At 36.8% G+C, this 18464-nt stretch overlaps 1 protein-coding gene across 1 annotated transcript in view; it reads right to left on the bottom strand.

Moving 5' to 3' along the window:
- Nucleotides 1–15784, bottom strand: part of LOC101744119 (putative inorganic phosphate cotransporter) — a 36086-nt gene extending 20302 nt beyond the window's left edge. Inside the window, exon 1 of the mRNA XM_012690135.4 lies at nucleotides 15443–15784. The gene's annotated coding sequence lies outside the window, so the exon portion shown is untranslated. The remainder of the gene's footprint in view (nucleotides 1–15442) is intronic.
- Nucleotides 15785–18464: the final 2680 nt, after the last annotated feature.

Below are 18464 nucleotides of genomic sequence, written 5' to 3'. Positions count from 1 at the left end.
AACACAACTGCTGTACTTACCTATTATGCAGCGATGAACCATCGATGAAATACCAGTTCATTTTCCACAACAATTATTTGAATTAATTTGTACAAACAACTCTAACCACAATAACTTATTTGAAATTCTATAGTGAATAACACATTATTTTGTAATAAGTAAGTAATAGTTCCCTGAAAGCAATGACATCGACGATACGTGAAACAATGTTTTGTATATAATAAAAAGTTCTTTGATCAACACATTTGTGTAATGGTTCTGGCTAGTTTAACACAGGTTTAGATTCCTCATCGTCATTGGAGTTCGGTTCACCAACGGATACAACCTATTCAGTTTCTCGCCGGGTCTACACTGTGGGTCGTGATTACGAACCGGGATAGATTCAACGAAGCACTGTTCTTTTTAAGATTAGCAAACTATTTCAGACTGAGCCCCTTGAGCACGCCCACCAGTCAGGGTGAGGCTAAAATAGGTGAGGTGAGGCTGTTTAGAAAAGAACGATTACTATTAGGATTATTACTAGTCTCACCAGGACTGGTGGGCGAACAAATGCTCAGCCATAAGAGTTGGGATTTATTAACAGCTGCCCGAGCGCCTCAGAAGGAGACCTAACAACTCAAGGGCAGCCTCGCGAATTTATCTACTACCGGATCTGAGTTGCGACCCGCTGAGAAGAACCGGCGAGAAACTCAGCGGGCTGATGTATGGATTAGGTTGCACGTAGCACTCTTTGCCGAGTTCGACGAGTACGGTTATCAGAGTCCCTAAGTCTGCTCCTAGTGCTAGAGCTGAAGGCGTCTAGTACAAGAGTTATTGGATCTGATAGATCCGTAAGGACATGTTTAGGGCGTCGACGGTGACTGGCAGGATTCGGGGAGTAATCAGCGGCGGCAACAATATGGCGATTATCGTGACGCATAGCCTAATCGAAGTACCGTTCCGACGCTGACTTTAGGTATTTCAGGATCGGTTCGATCCAGAATAGACCCTTGAAGCTACAGGAATAGATAGGCAAAAAAAAAACGTTTGCTATAGCAGAGTTTAGAAGGATTATTTGTTTTTTCAATGTTAGATGTTTATGTTATCTATGTTGATGCCGAAACCATAAGAAATATCCTTGAGTTCGTCGCATACCGATACATATATTTAATATACATCCATAACCCTGGAAAAGACATTTATATTCATCATACAAATATCTTCCCTTGGCGGGATTCGAACCCGCGACCCCCTAGTGTAGTGACCATGTGACTTACCACTACACCAGACGGACGTAAAAATAAAACTCTAGATCTTTCGTTTTATTTTACCAATTCTCGTTTTTTTAAAGGCAACGACTTTTGAGTAGCAATTAGAGTTATTTAAACAATAACCGCAAACATAGAATACGCGATAAATATGTACATAAAAACAATTCTGGTGAATCGTACGTTCGTACAAAGCGTGGAATACATAACGAACAAAGTAAATATTATGTATTACGTTATTTACTCAAGAAGCGTTGTTGACAGTGGTTTGTTCTAAGAACCATAATACGGTTTTTATTTTTTTAACTCAACAGGATTTTCACAGATACCTACTTAATCGATATATAGTGGAATTACCGTGACCGAAAAACTTTGACAAGGTTCTATGTATTTTAAAAAATAATATCGGTCTGTTTGTTGTTAATTCAGACGAACTGGGATTATGTACAGACATTGAGATGAGCGAGTCTTGTCAACAAATGAATGTATTTTCATGTAATTATATTCAGTTAACCATAAAAAAGAAAATAAAGCGCTGCTTAATTAGTCATTGAAATGCAGTGCCGGTTACTAAGTACTAGCGGCCCGCTCCGGCTCCGCTCAGGGTCTTTAACAAAAATTTCAACGATATTTGACGTTGTTTTATTTTTTAAATAAAAGTACACTTATTGTGGCATGACTATAATAGTTGGACGTATGCTGTCGCGACACTTTTTGTAAACAATAATGTGTTCTACAAAGTCGAACATTATTTTATTCTATCATCAATAGTTTTCGCAAGGCACGCGATGTAAAGAATAATTTAAGTAATTTTTTTACACCTTGGGTTACATTATTGGAGTTTTAGTAAGGATCCCAATTTTTTTTCCAAAAAATATTATAGCCTATGTACTCGAAAAAAGTGTAGCTTTCAAACACAGAAAAAATTTTTCAAATCGGTTCAGTAATTTCATAGCCTATTCATTACAAAAAAAAAACAAACAAATCTTTCCTCTTTATAATATTATAGAATTATTAGAATTATTAGATATTGACCGCGCCAGTCCCTTCTACCATTGTATCCGGGATAGCTTCGAACATACGAAAAGACTAACTAGATTAAAGGCATATCTAGTATGAGTTGAAGCCGCAACGAATTTCATTATCAAACAAACAATAGGTAAAAATGTTGATCCTGACTAACGCTTAGGCAGAAATCATGAACATTTGCCGCCAAGAATAGCTCATCTATAACGCACCACGATACATTCATGAATGTATGTGAAATCGGGGCTACTTTACGAGTTAAGGTATTTAGACTTACTGTAATTTTGGCAAAAATCTTAAAATTTATGCTTCCGACTATTACCACAATATTACACGTCTCCGCCTTAAGAAATGTGATGGGTTCAATGCCCTCGTATGTTGAGCAGCCCCAATTAGGTGACTCAAAGAACTTAATTGGCAATAGTTTATCGCTGACGTTACTAGGTCTAGTTTTAACACCGTGATCTAATACAAAAATATGTTTAATGATAGCGTGACCTTTTTGGAGGTGACCTCAATGAATTTAGCATTTTGAAATTATTTAAAAAAAAAAGTACTAACATCACCTACTACTAGTCGCTATAGTGGCTTTTTCACAATACAAGCAGTGCGATTATGGAATTCTCTCCCTCAACCTATTCGTGCTAGTTCCTCTCTAGAAGTTTTTAAGACTCAAATGAAGAAACATTTCCTGTCACTTTAATTGTATTTAAGTTATTGTTTTATGTGTGTTTATTTATATGTATTTTTCATTGTATATTAGATTTTTTTTCTTTTTTTTCTTTTTTTTTTCAAAGCTTAGTTTAATAATCATGCTTTAATACCTTTATATTGTACACTTTTCCCCTCTTATACATCGTAATTTCTCTGCTAATGGTTTGCTGGAAGAAAACTCATGAATGAGTTAAGCTCGCCTTTGTATTAAGTAGTATTTAGACATTCTTTAAATCTGTTTTTAATGTATTTTCTTATGTGTACAATAGGTATAAATAAAATAAATAAAATCAAATGAAATGAAAACGTATTGTCAATCAAAAATAATATTTCATTGTCACTTCATTTATTATCTACATAGACCTATATAATAGGGACACGACATATTGTTCTATACGTACAATTGCTTATATAAATAGCACCCATTTTGAAGGCACATACATAAACATATATCTATCTCGTTCTTACTCAGCACTTTAACTCGCAGGAAAACAATATAACAGTATTTCAGTGCGTACATAAAAAGAAACATGAATATACGTAAATATCTCCGTCTCCTTCTAATGAGGCCGAAAATCCGCCATGTTTAGCGCGCCAAATGTCATTGTCACGTCAGTTCGGCCGTCTGTTTTGGGTTGTACATTATTTATTGACTTTGATATCGATTTAATATGATTGATTATATAAAATTTCATAATTTATCATGCTTAAAACATACAAAAATAATAATTAAAACGTATTTTATAGGATCTCAAGAAAGTCGATGCCCTAAAACTATTATCTATATGTATTTAAATTCATTATGGAGCCCTCATCCGAAAAATCCATTTTTCGGTCGGAATCTATTGATCATGACACTAATCATAAATACCACTTTAAAATATGTCATCAAAACATATTTAGACATTCTGTTTAGATATTTCGGGAAAAAGGCTACCGACAAAATCTCTTCGGAACACGAGCTCACAGCCCACCTGGTGTTAAGTGGTTACTGGAGCCCATAGAGATCCACAACGTAGTTACAACGGCTGCCCCACCCTTCAAACCGAAACGCATTACTGCTTCACGGCAGAAATAGGCAGGGTGGTGGTACCTACCCGTGCGGACTCACAAGAGGTCCTACCACCAGTAATTACGCAAATTATAATTTTGCGGGTTTGATTTTTATTGCACGATGTTATTCCTTCACCATGGAAGTCAATCGTGAACATTTGTTGAGTACGTAAATTTTAAATAAAATAGTTTTATTCCGCAGTGAGGAAAACACTATTGTAAATTTGTTAAATATTTAATAATTAAGTGATTTTAGAGAGGAAGTCACAAGGAATGACGTTTGTAATTATTAATGAATAAATGTTCTGTAGGTGTTTTTTTTTTCACGCGGTCCCTTGATAAGTTTAAAATTTGAATCACTCTCAAGCGAAAGTGATTCAAATGGTGCAGCGCACCTTCCTTGGGGTGCGCTGCGGTAGTATGTTACGGACTTTAGAGTCAGCAAAACAATTAAAATAGATTGTTATAGTCTAAGAAAAACACGTACTCAAAATACGATAACATTTAGCATGCTAGAAATGGGCTGATGGCTTTGAACTACGCCATATCTTTATGTTTTGCGACAAACGACAACTTTATAAAATCAGTGTAGCAACTTTTAAAAATCATCATATCGTTTACTTGGCAAATTCGAAGGACGAACTTGTCTTAGATTTCACCCATCTAAATCATATCATATTTGCACATAGCAATATACCTACTTACTTCCCATTAAAGTATAAATTCTACAAATAAATAATACTCAACAATATTTAAAATAAAATGAGCCAAGAACGTTTATCGATAAAACCTGATAACATTGAAATCTTTTGTACAGCACTAAAGCCGCCATGTTTTGTGGCCAGATGACGTCACAGTGGCACGAAATTTTGGTTGACGTTTCATTTCCATAGGTTTCCTACTTCATTGATTATCTACCTCGGTGATCTCGACACCTCTCACGTGTCTCGACCGCGAGCACACGTAACAGTGAATTTACATAATATAAAAATTCCATGACATTTGTAGACTCCTTTTTTTTTGCTTTCCATTAATTCGCTAATGATTACTTCGTTTGATTTATGGTTCTGACTGAATCATGGGGTCTGATGTGGACTGTCGATGGCATTAAGTTTAGGCAAAGGTACGCTGAATACAAACGGAAGTGAAAAGTTATTTGATAAAAAAAAAATGTGAGCCGTCACGGGACGTCTGGCAGATGTGAAACATCGACATTATTTTGTAAAAGTAATATGCAGAAAAGAACAGATTGTGATAGGAACTAAATATGTCATAATGATAAAATAAAATAAATGATAAAATAAAATTTGTTTGCAAGTAAAACACAGGTTATGTGTACTGTAGTAAACAACACTGTATACACTACGGAGTATACACTATAGGTATCCGAGCTCAGTGTAGCGACAGAGATGGCTTAACGCCGGATCGAGTGGGAGAGAATCGCACAGTCGATTGCGCATGGCGACGTGTCGCCACACCGTACACACTAATGCATATAGACTGTATATATATACCGTCATATAGCGTGGCGACGCGTCGCCACGGCATGCTTCGCCACGCCAGAAATTGGTTTTACATGCGGCTATAGAATACTATAGATGTTTCAAAAACATTGATCATAAAAATAAATGAGATTTCCATAATATGTTTCAAGGTAATACTCATCGGTGTCGTCGTCCGTACCAACCATAATCACAGGTTGGTTTAGAAACAACATTATACAATCGGTTATACAATCGGTTCAATTTTAAAACGGAAGAATCCCTTTTTATCTATATATTAATACGTGAAGGAAAAACTTTGTATCACTTTTTACGAAAATTGTGCGGACGGAGGAGTATGAAATTTCCCACACTTATAGAGAATATACAGAAGAAGTGCATATGGGCGCAAATGCCACTGTTGGCAATAATTAACGTAATAATATATAGTTTAGTTTATTCTATGTTAATATTTATTTATTATTAGCAACAAAACTGTTATTCTACCATATTTAATTATTAGCAGACACTGTTTTGATGTGAAAATGTTCAGAATATGTTTAATGTTTATATTATTGTTTAAAAACACAAATGACTATAAATGATTAAATATGAATAAAGCATAAATATTAATAATAATTTATATTATAATTAACAGTACTAATAATTTAATTAAGTATTGTAATTGTTATGCAATGATGTTGTTGGCGCCATCTATTATTAGGCTGGATAATAACAATGTTAGTTAATATTAATTAAAAGTAATTAATGTAAAATAAATTAAATGTGAGTCATGTAAAATCACTAAAATATGTATTTTGAATATTAAGCTATGTTTTGTGAATTGTTTCGCAGTAATTACATTTGTTTGTATAAAAGAAGTTGTAGTTGCTATAACCAACACAAAATGGCTAATTGTGTAAAAACCACTGAATAAGTCAGGCGTGGCTTTTTGTTGTAAACAAGTAATGTTAAAGTTTTATAGAATTGTATTGTATTTTCATTGTAAAAGAACTTATGTGTGTAAATCCTGGTGTAACGCCGACATCAGAAGTGGGATCACAGCCCCAAAATTAATCGTAAGCCCCCGAATGAAGTAACCCACTGTTGAAGAAGTGATGGGTCTCTCAACCTGTGTTAAAAAGGCGAAAAGTGATGATAGCTGCAAATGCTGTACCCTTGTGGTGGCATTATAACTTTTATTTGCCGCCGTTCAACTCCGATGAGGGCGTGACATCAAGACCGATGCGGAAATGTGGACGAAACTATCACGAAGCTAATTGTTTTATCGCATGAACATCGAGTTCAAAAGAGCAAGCAAGACATAAGCCGATATCTGGTCTTTGTATTGAACCGCATTGGAGCAAGCGAGGGAAGAACTGATCCATGCATTCAGTAAGGATGTGGATATTTAAAATGAGTTCTAGACCGTGGATGTTTTGGAAAAACTACTGACGCTGAGATGGTAAAAATACTGATTTCAGGTATTTATCTTAAATTTATTCGATCCAAGTTATTGAGAAATACGCTGTGGTATGTATTTCGCTTCCTAAATAATATCGATTCTAAAAACGTTCCGAAAGCGTCATATTGAAAATACAGTTAATTTAATGTTAATAATCTAAACATAATTCAGTTTTATCAAAATCACATAATGATTCCCTCAGTCTTCGTGGCACTTTTAGTAACACTAAGGTTTTAAATGTGGTTACTGCGTCACTTGCGTCATTTCGAGAAAACTTGTTACCGCCGTCAAGAGGACAAACGTATCACCTGGTATCACCACAAATAAGACAAATCATTGCAGATATAGTTTAGTAAGCTAAACAACTTCATGTAAAGTTTTTGAGCATAAGGGGTCAACTGATTTCAAAACAAAGCATTGTGACTTTTAATGGAGAAAAATACTAGAACTATTATAGAATTTCATATGGTAATCATAATCATATGGTAATACTGACAGTCTTGCTGACATCCTAATAGGTTTTAATCTTTTAAAAATAACTTCTCAGTGTTGCACTCTTTGAAGAGAACTTATCTATTTTTATAAGTTTCTATCCAGTGAACGCTCAAGTTTGGAGTCATTATTCAATCATCATGTAACTTTTGCAAATCATGTCTCATAGATGGTGATCAGGCAGATAAAAGTTGGATTTGAAATAATTAATTTGGATAGGATAGTACAACGCTGTACATACTGTATGTCTCCTGTTTATTGTGAGGAGTTCAAGCATATTACAATAAAAATAAACTTGTAATAAAATGTCATAATAAGAGACAGCTCATCCCTGTTCAGTAGCTCCATATTATTACTTTTCCTTTCATAATTATTTATTTTTGGATGAGTGGGTCATTAACTCTCTGCACCCTAGGTTTCTAGTGGGGATGCCACTTTATTATTAGTCAAGAAAAAGGATTGCACAGATCTCTGTATTGATTTCTGCTTTAAAATTCTTAGTTACATTTTTGGAACCCTGTCACTTTTATAAAAATCACCAAGATAAAAGATAATTCAGAAGTTTCAAAAACTTGTGAACAGTATGAAATTCAGTACCACATTATTGCAAAGAGAACGAGCATGGTCAACAGGCATGCTGAACTATTGATGGGTCATAAATGTCACATGTTTGTAAAATATAATTTAATAAGCTCTAACAGGCAGCTTTAAGATTTACAGTTGATTAAAAGCTACAGCACAAAAATAAAATAAAAATGCAGAGGCATTAGGAGGATGATGTTCCCTACCTGCCATTAAAATAAAGCAAATTGGAAATGGTCCGCTGAATGATGAATTAGGGGAAGTTGAATCAGCTGGTAAAAAATGGATGGACGAGCGGTCTCTGTCATCTAATGTGTTTTGGTAAAGGTAAAGGTAAAGGTTTGGTAATGGTAACGGTTTGATATAGGTAAATCTATCCTCTTAATGTCAGAGGATTATGATAACTGACAAATTGACCGTATGGGCAGAGAGATTTGTTCTGCTGTAAAATGATTTATAATTCGTTATGGTATCTACTTTTATTTTCCTATCCAATTATCCTTCCTAAAACGCTGGCCGGCCACCATGCGAATCCTTAATCCTGGTCTTGTTGGCTAGATCCCGTATGGGTGATGCCTTATGAGTTGGCTAGATCCCGAATGGGTGATGCCTTATGAGTTGGCTAGATCCCGAATGGGTGATGCCTTATGAGTTGGCTAGATCCCGAATGGGTGATGCCTTATGAGTTGGCTAGATCCCGAATGGGTGATGCCTTATGAGTTGGCTAGATCCCGAATGGGTGATGCCTTATGAGTTGGCTAGATCCCGAATGGGTGATGCCTTATGAGTTGGCTAGATCCCGAATGGGTGATGCCTTATGAGTTGGCTAGATCCCGAATGGGTGATGCCTTATGAGTTGGCTAGATCCCGAATGGGTGATGCCTTATGAGTTGGCTAGATCCCGAATGGGTGATGCCTTATGAGTTGGCTAGATCCCGAATGGGTGATGCCTTATGAGTTGGCTAGATCCCGAATGGGTGATGCCTTATGAGTTGGCTAGATCCCGAATGGGTGATGCCTTATGAGTTGGCTAGATCCCGAATGGGTGATGCCTTATGAGTTGGCTAGATCCCGAATGGGTGATGCCTTATGAGTTGGCTAGATCCCGAATGGGTGATGCCTTATGAGTTGGCTAGATCCCGAATGGGTGATGCCTTATGAGTTGGCTAGATCCCGAATGGGTGATGCCTTATGAGTTGGCTAGATCCCGAATGGGTGATGCCTTATGAGTTGGCTAGATCCCGAATGGGTGATGCCTTATGAGTTGGCTAGATCCCGAATGGGTGATGCCTTATGAGTTGGCTAGATCCCGAATGGGTGATGCCTTATGAGTTGGCTAGATCCCGAATGGGTGATGCCTTATGAGTTGGCTAGACCCCGCATGGGTGATGCCTTATGAGTTGGCTAGATCCCGAATGGGTGATGCCTTATGAGTTGGCTAGATCCCGTATGGGTGATGCCTTGAGGGTTGGCTAGATCCCGAGAGGGTGATGCCTTGTGGGTTGGCTAGATCCCAAGTGGGTGATGCCTTGTGAGTTGGCTAGATCCCGTATGGGTGATGCCGAGTGTGTTGGCTAGATCCCGTAAGGGTGATGCCTGGTAAGTTGGCTAGATCCTGTAAGGGTGATGGCTTGCGAGTTAACTAGACCTGTATGAGTGATGCTTTGTGTGTTGGGTAGATCCCAGTAGGGGATATGCCTTGTTTACTGTTATGTGAAATGCTAAAACAGCGCAAGGGACGCGCTGGAATCAGTATGGCCGTATGGGCGCAAATGCCACTGTTGGCAATAATTAACGTAATAATATATAGTTTAGTTTATTCTATGTTAATATTTATTTATTATTAGCAACAAAACTGTTATTCTACCATATTTAATTATTAGCAGACACTGTTTTGATGTGAAAATGTTCAGAATATGTTTAATGTTTATATTATTGTTTAAAAACACAAATGACTATAAATGATTAAATATGAATAAAGCATAAATATTAATAATAATTTATATTATAATTAACAGTACTAATAATTTAATTAAGTATTGTAATTGTTATGCAATGATGTTGTTGGCGCCATCTATTATTAGGCTGGATAATAACAATGTTAGTTAATATTAATTAAAAGTAATTAATGTAAAATAAATTAAATGTGAGTCATGTAAAATCACTAAAATATGTATTTTGAATATTAAGCTATGTTTTGTGAATTGTTTCGCAGTAATTACATTTGTTTGTATAAAAGAAGTTGTAGTTGCTATAACCAACACAAAATGGCTAATTGTGTAAAAACCACTGAATAAGTCAGGCGTGGCTTTTTGTTGTAAACAAGTAATGTTAAAGTTTTATAGAATTGTATTGTATTTTCATTGTAAAAGAACTTATGTGTGTAAATCCTGGTGTAACGCCGACATGCACAATGTTAATATTTTTTTTAAATAATGCATAAAAGATACATTAAATCAATAAAGAAAACATTACACACACTACCATGTATTTGACACACACACGCATGCATACTATTTATTTATTGTCAAACTTTTGTTCTTGACGTCTGTGGTCAAATTGAGAATAGATTAAATATTGTTTGTCTTTATTATTATTTTTCTGTAAGCTAATCTTGGCGTTGAAAATACAATCATAATAGTGTACAAACTTACAGTTCCATTTAATTATAGTCGAATTTCGAATACTGCGGGACCTCTAGTTTTTATAGATGCGTCCCCGACAGAATGTAAATGACGACGACCACTATGAGTCATGAAGTCCAAGTCAATTACAGACATCCCGTGAATATTTCGTAACCGATATTAGCACGATAGTGGTTCGTGCAATTAAAACGTGTATTGAAACTGCTCACTGAAACCAAAAATAGGTGTTGCCTAGTTTCTAATCAAATAATAATAAAATATTATAATTGGTATTTTTTATTCGCCCTTAATGTATTTTATGGGTCTTGACGAAACCGACGAGTTATTACTTATTGCTCCTCATTAATTACGGATTCAAAAAAAAATTGTTTGCCTTGTCTCCTCTCCTCTCCTTGTAAGCACTGCTTCCTTTTGGCTTATAGAATTACGTTACGTCCTATTAGGATAGTAGTCATCTAGAGGACTGTTAAATTAATTTTAATGAAAATTTCATCGGAACGAAATCGGCCTAAGCGTCGGAAATATTTTGACACCAGTGATCAGGAATAATTCGAGGTTACTTATTCCGAACAACAGATTTTGTCATTAATACGTTTTTACGATTTGACATTGATACATATGTTTCTTTTGGAACCACAATTATTAATTAGATTGTTTATTTAAAAAAAATCCTCCAGCAATTGCAAATTTACTAAATAAATCTAATAGATTAGAACCGATTTCAATTTGTAATGTTGAATTTAAATAGTTGCATGCATGCATGGATATCTGAACATATTCCTCTAATTTTGAGAATGATATTTAAAATAATAAGGATATAATAAAAATTGCGAAATAATAAAACATAATAAGCCTTCTCCACATTTACAATATTTACACAGATTAGACGGAAGAGGCTCAAAGTTAACAAAATATAAAATTTTGATAAGTTATGGTTATAAAAGAATGTATCAAAATTATCTCCTAAAATAAATTAATAATGTTCACAGTCTTATTTAAAAATAATACGGCAGTAATAAAGCAGTGTAAAACAATTTGGCTATCCTTTTCTATGTTTTCGTGCTTGTCTTATATTATAAAAACGTTAATGTGCAAATAATGATAAAACGAACTTTAGCAAATATGTCACTACTTTATTTATGTACAGAACTATTATCGCACTGTTTATTTAAAAAATAGCAGTCACTTAATCTTATCGTTTCCTCTCGGTGCTAGTAATGCATGCAATTGGGCGCGCTCATTAGTTTGTTTTACGAATTGGGGCACGACTGCTCTATGCTATTACGAGAAAATTAAATTAAATAAATCTTTCACTGTAGTTCTCATCAGTCTTATAAGGGCGAGTACAACGTGGGCGGACCGGACAAACCCACTCACATCCCAGCCGCCGCGCCGAGCTCAGGCCAATGTTATGTGTCAGATGTGTGTGTTCACAAGAGGCAACGGTGCCCCGTAACGATCGAGGCACTGTACGACCTCGGTATCCCGCACTATTCTGGTTACTCTGGAAATGGGGCTTACTTAGGTTCCGACTTCGCCCCTTCGGCCAAGAGTCGACTGGGAGCTCTTTAGGAGACACCTAGTAGACCTTCCCGTAATTCAGGAACCCGCAACCTCTCATGAAGTCGACGATACGACATTCCGCCTTGTCGAATCCATAAAGGGAGCCATCGACAAGGTGACGAACCTTGTGCTCAACGGCAAGCTCCCAGAGAGACTCCCGGCACATCTAAAGGCGACTGTTCAGCGGAAGAGCAGCTTGATGAGGCTCTGAGCGATAACTCGTTTTGTCCCAGGATTAAGTGCGAGCTTAATGAGCTGAAAGCAGAGCTGTCGACGTAGATAAGCTCCTTTAGGCTTAGGGGCTATTCCTGGGAGGAGCGAATCGAGAAGGTTCGCTAGGATCCATTCTCGGTATCCCTCTACCGGCTTTGTTGTCAGCTCTCGAATCGGCCTGCCCCTTATTCTTCACTCGTGGATGAGAGAAGCAACTGAAGCTTCTCAGCTCAGGTCCACGCCGATAATCTGGACGAAACACTGGAACAGCAGTTCGTTCCAAATGACTCTGCATCCTCAAAGGCCGCATTCCACCAATCGGTAGATGTGAACGTAGCAAGTCTACTCTCCTCCCCAATGCTACCGTTGGGAGATGATGAATTCATCACTCCCACCAAATAGCACCTCTCCATCAAGCGGATGAAAAGGCGAAAGCCGCCGGTTAGGACGATATCCCTCCCCTAAGCATATTTTCACTTACCTGACCTAGTCGTATCTTATATGACGCGGCTGTTCAATTCCATTTTGTCCAGAGGGTACTTCCCGGAAATTTGGAAATTGGGCAAGGCCTAAGCCTGCTTAAGGACCCTGCCTAGGCTCGGTAAGGATAGGAAAAAGCCCTCTAGTTATCCTCCGATCACCCTGTTGTCGCATGTGTTCAAGTTGTTCAGACGGCTGCTGATGAGAAGGATGTGCGGCGACTCCTTTTCAGCAGCAGCTGCTCGAATAACTTGCTGGTGAGAAGGGTGTCGCCGCACATCTTTCTCAGCCCCGAGCAATTCAGGTTTCGTAGAGGTCACTCGACAACGCTGCAATTAGTCCGCGTTATGCACCACTTGGCGGATCGGTCTAACGCCCATCAGTACACGGCTGCCGTCTTTCTCGATATCGAGAAAGCCTTCAACCTTATCTGGCACGCGAGACTGATCTACAAGCTGTTGCGGAAACACAGACCTCCAGCACGCCTAAGTGAATATCCCTGTCGCAGTCGAGAGCTACAAATCGTCGGTGCATCCAATCACGGTCGGAGTTCCCCAGGGAAGTATCCTATCACCGATACTCGACGCTCTCTACACCAACAACCCTAATAGCCGACCAATAATGTTGTCCACCATCCCCCGTTATTCCCATCATATCGTGTGGGGTACCACTTTCAGGAGACCCATTCTTTAACCACTCCCGAGGGCGGTTCACTCCCTCGTCTGAGAAGTGCATTCGATTCCACCCCAGCCCAGGTTGTCACGTTAGGGGAAGCCAGGCGAATAAGTTCCAACTCAGTGCCGTATCCCTATTATGACCTTGTAACCTCATTACTGCCCTGCCATCACACAAAACCCCATATTAAATATAAGTATTAATGTTATGTCGATGGTTTGCTACCACACAAGCATACATATCCCTCTAAGACACCCCTACTTAAATTACTAGCTCTACTCGAGGAGCACAGAGCTCACGATTGGGTTCAAAGAAGAAGGGTTCGTCCCGTTGGCAGCTCCGTGGCCACGTAAGAGAGTACGACGACCCTTTCGATGACTGACTTCTATGATGGGGTTCAAAATATATATTTTGTGTAATTAACGAACATAGGATGTCTTGTGAGTATGCAGGTGAAGGTACCGTCACTCTGTTTATTTTGGCCGTAAAGCAGTAATGCGTTTCAGCTTGAAGGGTGGCGTAGCCGTTGTACTATAAAAACTGAAGCAAACAACGCAGGGCTAAAAGTGCATGGTGGCATTTACACCAAGTTACCCAAGTTATCTGTGGGCTCCGGTAACCATTTAACACCAGGAAGACCAAGAGATCGTTGATCCGTCTAAGGAAGAAAAACACATATTTTTACTTTTGTAACTTACAATGATAGGTTGTATAATATAATAAAAATAATAAGTATTTGATTGGCAGCAATTAATTCCATTGGTTCAATTATATATAATGCATTTTTTAGACATAATAAGCTCTCTCGATTTGATATACAGGTAGCTATCCCATAACACGATATTTTACAACACGCACTTACACACATCGACACAACACAATCAGATTCAAACTTATTATGCAAGTTATCATTCGACAAAATTCATTTTACCTTTACCTTTACCTTAGTTGGACTACCTGTGTTCATTAATTATGTCAACATTTTTTGGAAACATAATGTGTTTCTTTAATTGGCTCATCTTTGGGAAAACATCCTCTGTACCCTGTGTCTAGTTAAATGCTGTTGAAACATTGTTGATTAAATAAATAAATAAATAAACAGAGTTCCACTCTAATACGAAGAGGAAACTTCCCCAAAACCCTTTTATAATACGACCGAAATTTGACGGCTTATGTTTATATATAAATAAAAATACATACAGGCACAATTGAAATACTTCTTCATTCAGAAAAATTACCCCCTTTTTTGTACTGGCTTCAAGTCTCATACAACACGTTTTCGCACAATACGGGACTTTCTAGAAACTTATCCACCGTATTAGGGTTACCTGTACTTTATAAATCATACGAATGACCGTACAAATGAATGCGGACAAAATAAAAACTGGATATTTTAAAAACCAAATAATATTTAGAATTTACTAGGTAGGTAGGTACATTATAACGGAGATTAAACTTATGACGTAAAACTAATTATTATTAAACGTATACCCAATGAATTATTTTATTTGAATTAATGATGTGCTTTAATGATACATAAAAAACTAATCATTTTCTAAATCGATTCAAGTTTGTAAAACGTGATCTTACATTATCCTATTTGCTATATTTGATAAAAGCAAAAAAAATATACAAATGATATATTTAAAAACAGTACAAAATGAACTATCTTCATTTAATTAATTTAAGATAAAATTATTGTTATTTTTAATTCAGATCGTCTGTTATCTATATGATTAATTTAAATAGTAAATATAAATTTAATAATTAATACTAGTTCGAATATTTAATTGTTTTAATACTCACTTTTTTTTGAAGTTGATTTTCGTTTAATGAATGTGTTTAACCCTTTTGAGTTCGGTGCAAAACTGGTTAACTGGCAAAAATTCCAAGTCTGATATTTTCTCTGAGATACATTACTATCGTGATAATGATTGACGTTATCAATTCCTCTGGGTGCTTTTCCGCGTGGAAGCATTGTTTTTAGGACTACAATTGCTTGAAACAATGTGTCTGCCATCTATCGTACCTTGATGATACTACACAAGAGTCTTCCCTGTTGTGCAAACTTATTGGAACGATACTTTGTTGTTTCTAGCTTATTGAATTTATTTCATTTTGGTTTTCAATTGACATCTTTATCAAACCCTGTATAAATAATGTGGCATATACGTCTGTTTTTTAAAACTTAAACGTCGACCTTGGTTCGATTGTGATATTCTTGGTGATACTTCTTAGTCAATGCTGCCGTCGTTTTCCTGCTTGATATATTACGTCAATACATAAATACGACTTGAATTTTTTTTTTCAGATTACATTTCACTACCGGAGTCGTCGTGGCCTAAAGGATAAGACGTCCGGTGCGTTACAGGTGTTCGAATCCCGCCGGCGCGGGTACCAGATTTTCTAATTAAATACGTACTTAACAAATGTTCACGATTGACTTTCACGGTGAAGGAATAACATGGTGTAATAAAAACCAAACCCGCAAAATTATGATTTGCGTTATTAGTGGTGGTAGGACCTCTTGTGAGTCCGCACGGGTAGGTACCAGCATCCTTCCTATTTCTGCCGTAAAGCAGTAATGCATTTGGGTTTGTAGATGTCTATGGGCTCCGGTTACCACTTAACACCAGGTGGGCCGTGAGCTCGTCCACCCACCTAAGCAATAAAAAAAAAACGATATCCAAATTTTCTTGATCATTAAAAGCCGCCTCATAGTTTGAAACACGATGTAGCTGCGCTACTAAATATGACTGGGGGTTTAACCTAAAAGACTTTAAAAGCTTGGTATGTGGTGGCACTTAAAAAAATACCATAAAGTAAATAAAAAATTTAACTCCAATGCCACTCGGAACTTCAAAACAAGTGTTCTAAAGATGCTGTCAAGATATGAACGATTTGTGATAATCTTTTCATCGTTTACGTCATTATTAGCGCGAATGCAGTATAGTAACTTAATAATTTTATGGTAATATTATTATTATGTAAAACTAATTCCGATTAGCTACTTTAAAACCTCACAATCAGATCAACACGTTTTACTATCTTGATCGAGTTTATTTAAGTGTATCATATTGAGCAACATGAGACATAATAATATGGTCGAAGTACCTACTGTGACTGTGACTGTTACTGTTATGTACAAAATAAAAATAAGCAGGTAAATGGGATTTTGCAAAAAATTATATCTAAAAAGATCCTTGATCGGTGGGGTCTCACATATAAGTATTTTCATTGGGCTCTCATCCATGGATTATAGGGTACTTCAATAATTTACCGTCGTTTCGTGTTATACCGTTCGATCTATACTCCGATAAAGATGCCGTTTCAATACAATAAGACCTTGATAAGATTGTGGGAAACATAAAATGTTTATTATCAGATATTTACAAGTACCATACAAGCGTAGTCACTGTAACGTGACCTATGTTTCCGCATGAAAAGATGCATTTTTTTTTATTTATTGCTTATATGGATGGACGAGCTCACAGCCCACCTGTTGTTAAGTGGTTACTGGAGCCCATAGACATCTACAACGTAAATGCGCCACCCACCTTGAGATATAAGTTCAAAGATCTCAGTATAGTTACAACGGCTACCCTACCCTTCAGACCGAACCGCATTACTGCTTCACGGCAGAAATAGGCAGGGCGGTGGTACCTACCCGCGCGGACTCACAAGAGGTCCTACCACCAGTAAAAAATTGGTTGGCATTTGGTCGAATCACTGTGTTTCGGGCACGATAATGAATTTACTAACAGCATCATGCGGTTTATCATTTACGTGTCTTACAAGAGTCTGCTTTTTGAAACATCAGTTTTCATGTGAACAAATACTGCCCTGATGTACACAGAAATCGGGATGTAAAACTAAATGCCTAAATAAATCGAAAACCACATTCATTTGATAAGTCAAGCACATATCGACGCTTGAAAGGCAAACATGACTAAGCGACAATAACTACTTTGTACATAAATGATAGACAATAACCATATTCGATGCGCAAAAAATATATATATCTCGGTCTATTAAAATCATTTCAATCCTACAACTACTAGCTAGATTCGTTAAAATAAATTTTGTTTTCAGGTATTTCAACTTTAAATTAGTCTACTGTAAAGTTCACGCATTGTCGCTTAGTCACGTTTGCCTTTCAAGCGTCGATATAGTTTACATAATTTTATACATCGTGAAGCAGCAGCCCAAGCGAAGATTGTCGACAGCTACTTCTACCACTCTCCAGATAGCATACAGTTTTAATTGATGCTTAAGTCAAATTAATATTACTAATATAATAATAGGTACACAATACTCGATAATCCAAGCCGGTTTTTATTTTCTATAGATAGCTAGACGAGTTCACGGCTTAAGTGTTTACCGAAGCCCATAGACATCTAAAACGTCAATGCCGCCACCCACCTTGAGATATGAGTTTTAAGGTCTCAGTATAGTTACAACGGCGACCCTACACTTCAAACCAAACGCATTACTGCTTCAGGGCAGAAATAAGCAGGTACAGACAATGGTACTTACCCGTTCGGACTCACAAAAAGTCCTACCAGCAGTTTCTTTTAGATTCTACTTATCTTTTTTAAAAGTGCTATATAATTGTTGTCTATATCTATACTAATATTATAAAGAGGAAAGATTTGTTTGTTTGTTTGTTTCGAATAGGCTCCGAAACTATTGGACCGATTTGAAAAATTCTTTTTCCATTAGAAGCCGACATTGTCCCTGATGAACATAGGCTACTTTTTTTTATTTTTTTTGTATTTATTTTTTTGGTTTCATGTGTGTTTTAATGTTTCCGAAGCGAAGCGAGGGC

Source organism: Bombyx mori, chromosome 17 (genome assembly GCF_030269925.1).
Source record: "Bombyx mori chromosome 17, ASM3026992v2".
In the NCBI taxonomy this organism is placed as follows: Eukaryota; Metazoa; Arthropoda; class Insecta; order Lepidoptera; family Bombycidae; genus Bombyx; species Bombyx mori.
The sequence above is the reverse complement of the archived record's forward strand: the minus strand, read 5'-3'. Positions and strand labels throughout refer to the sequence as shown.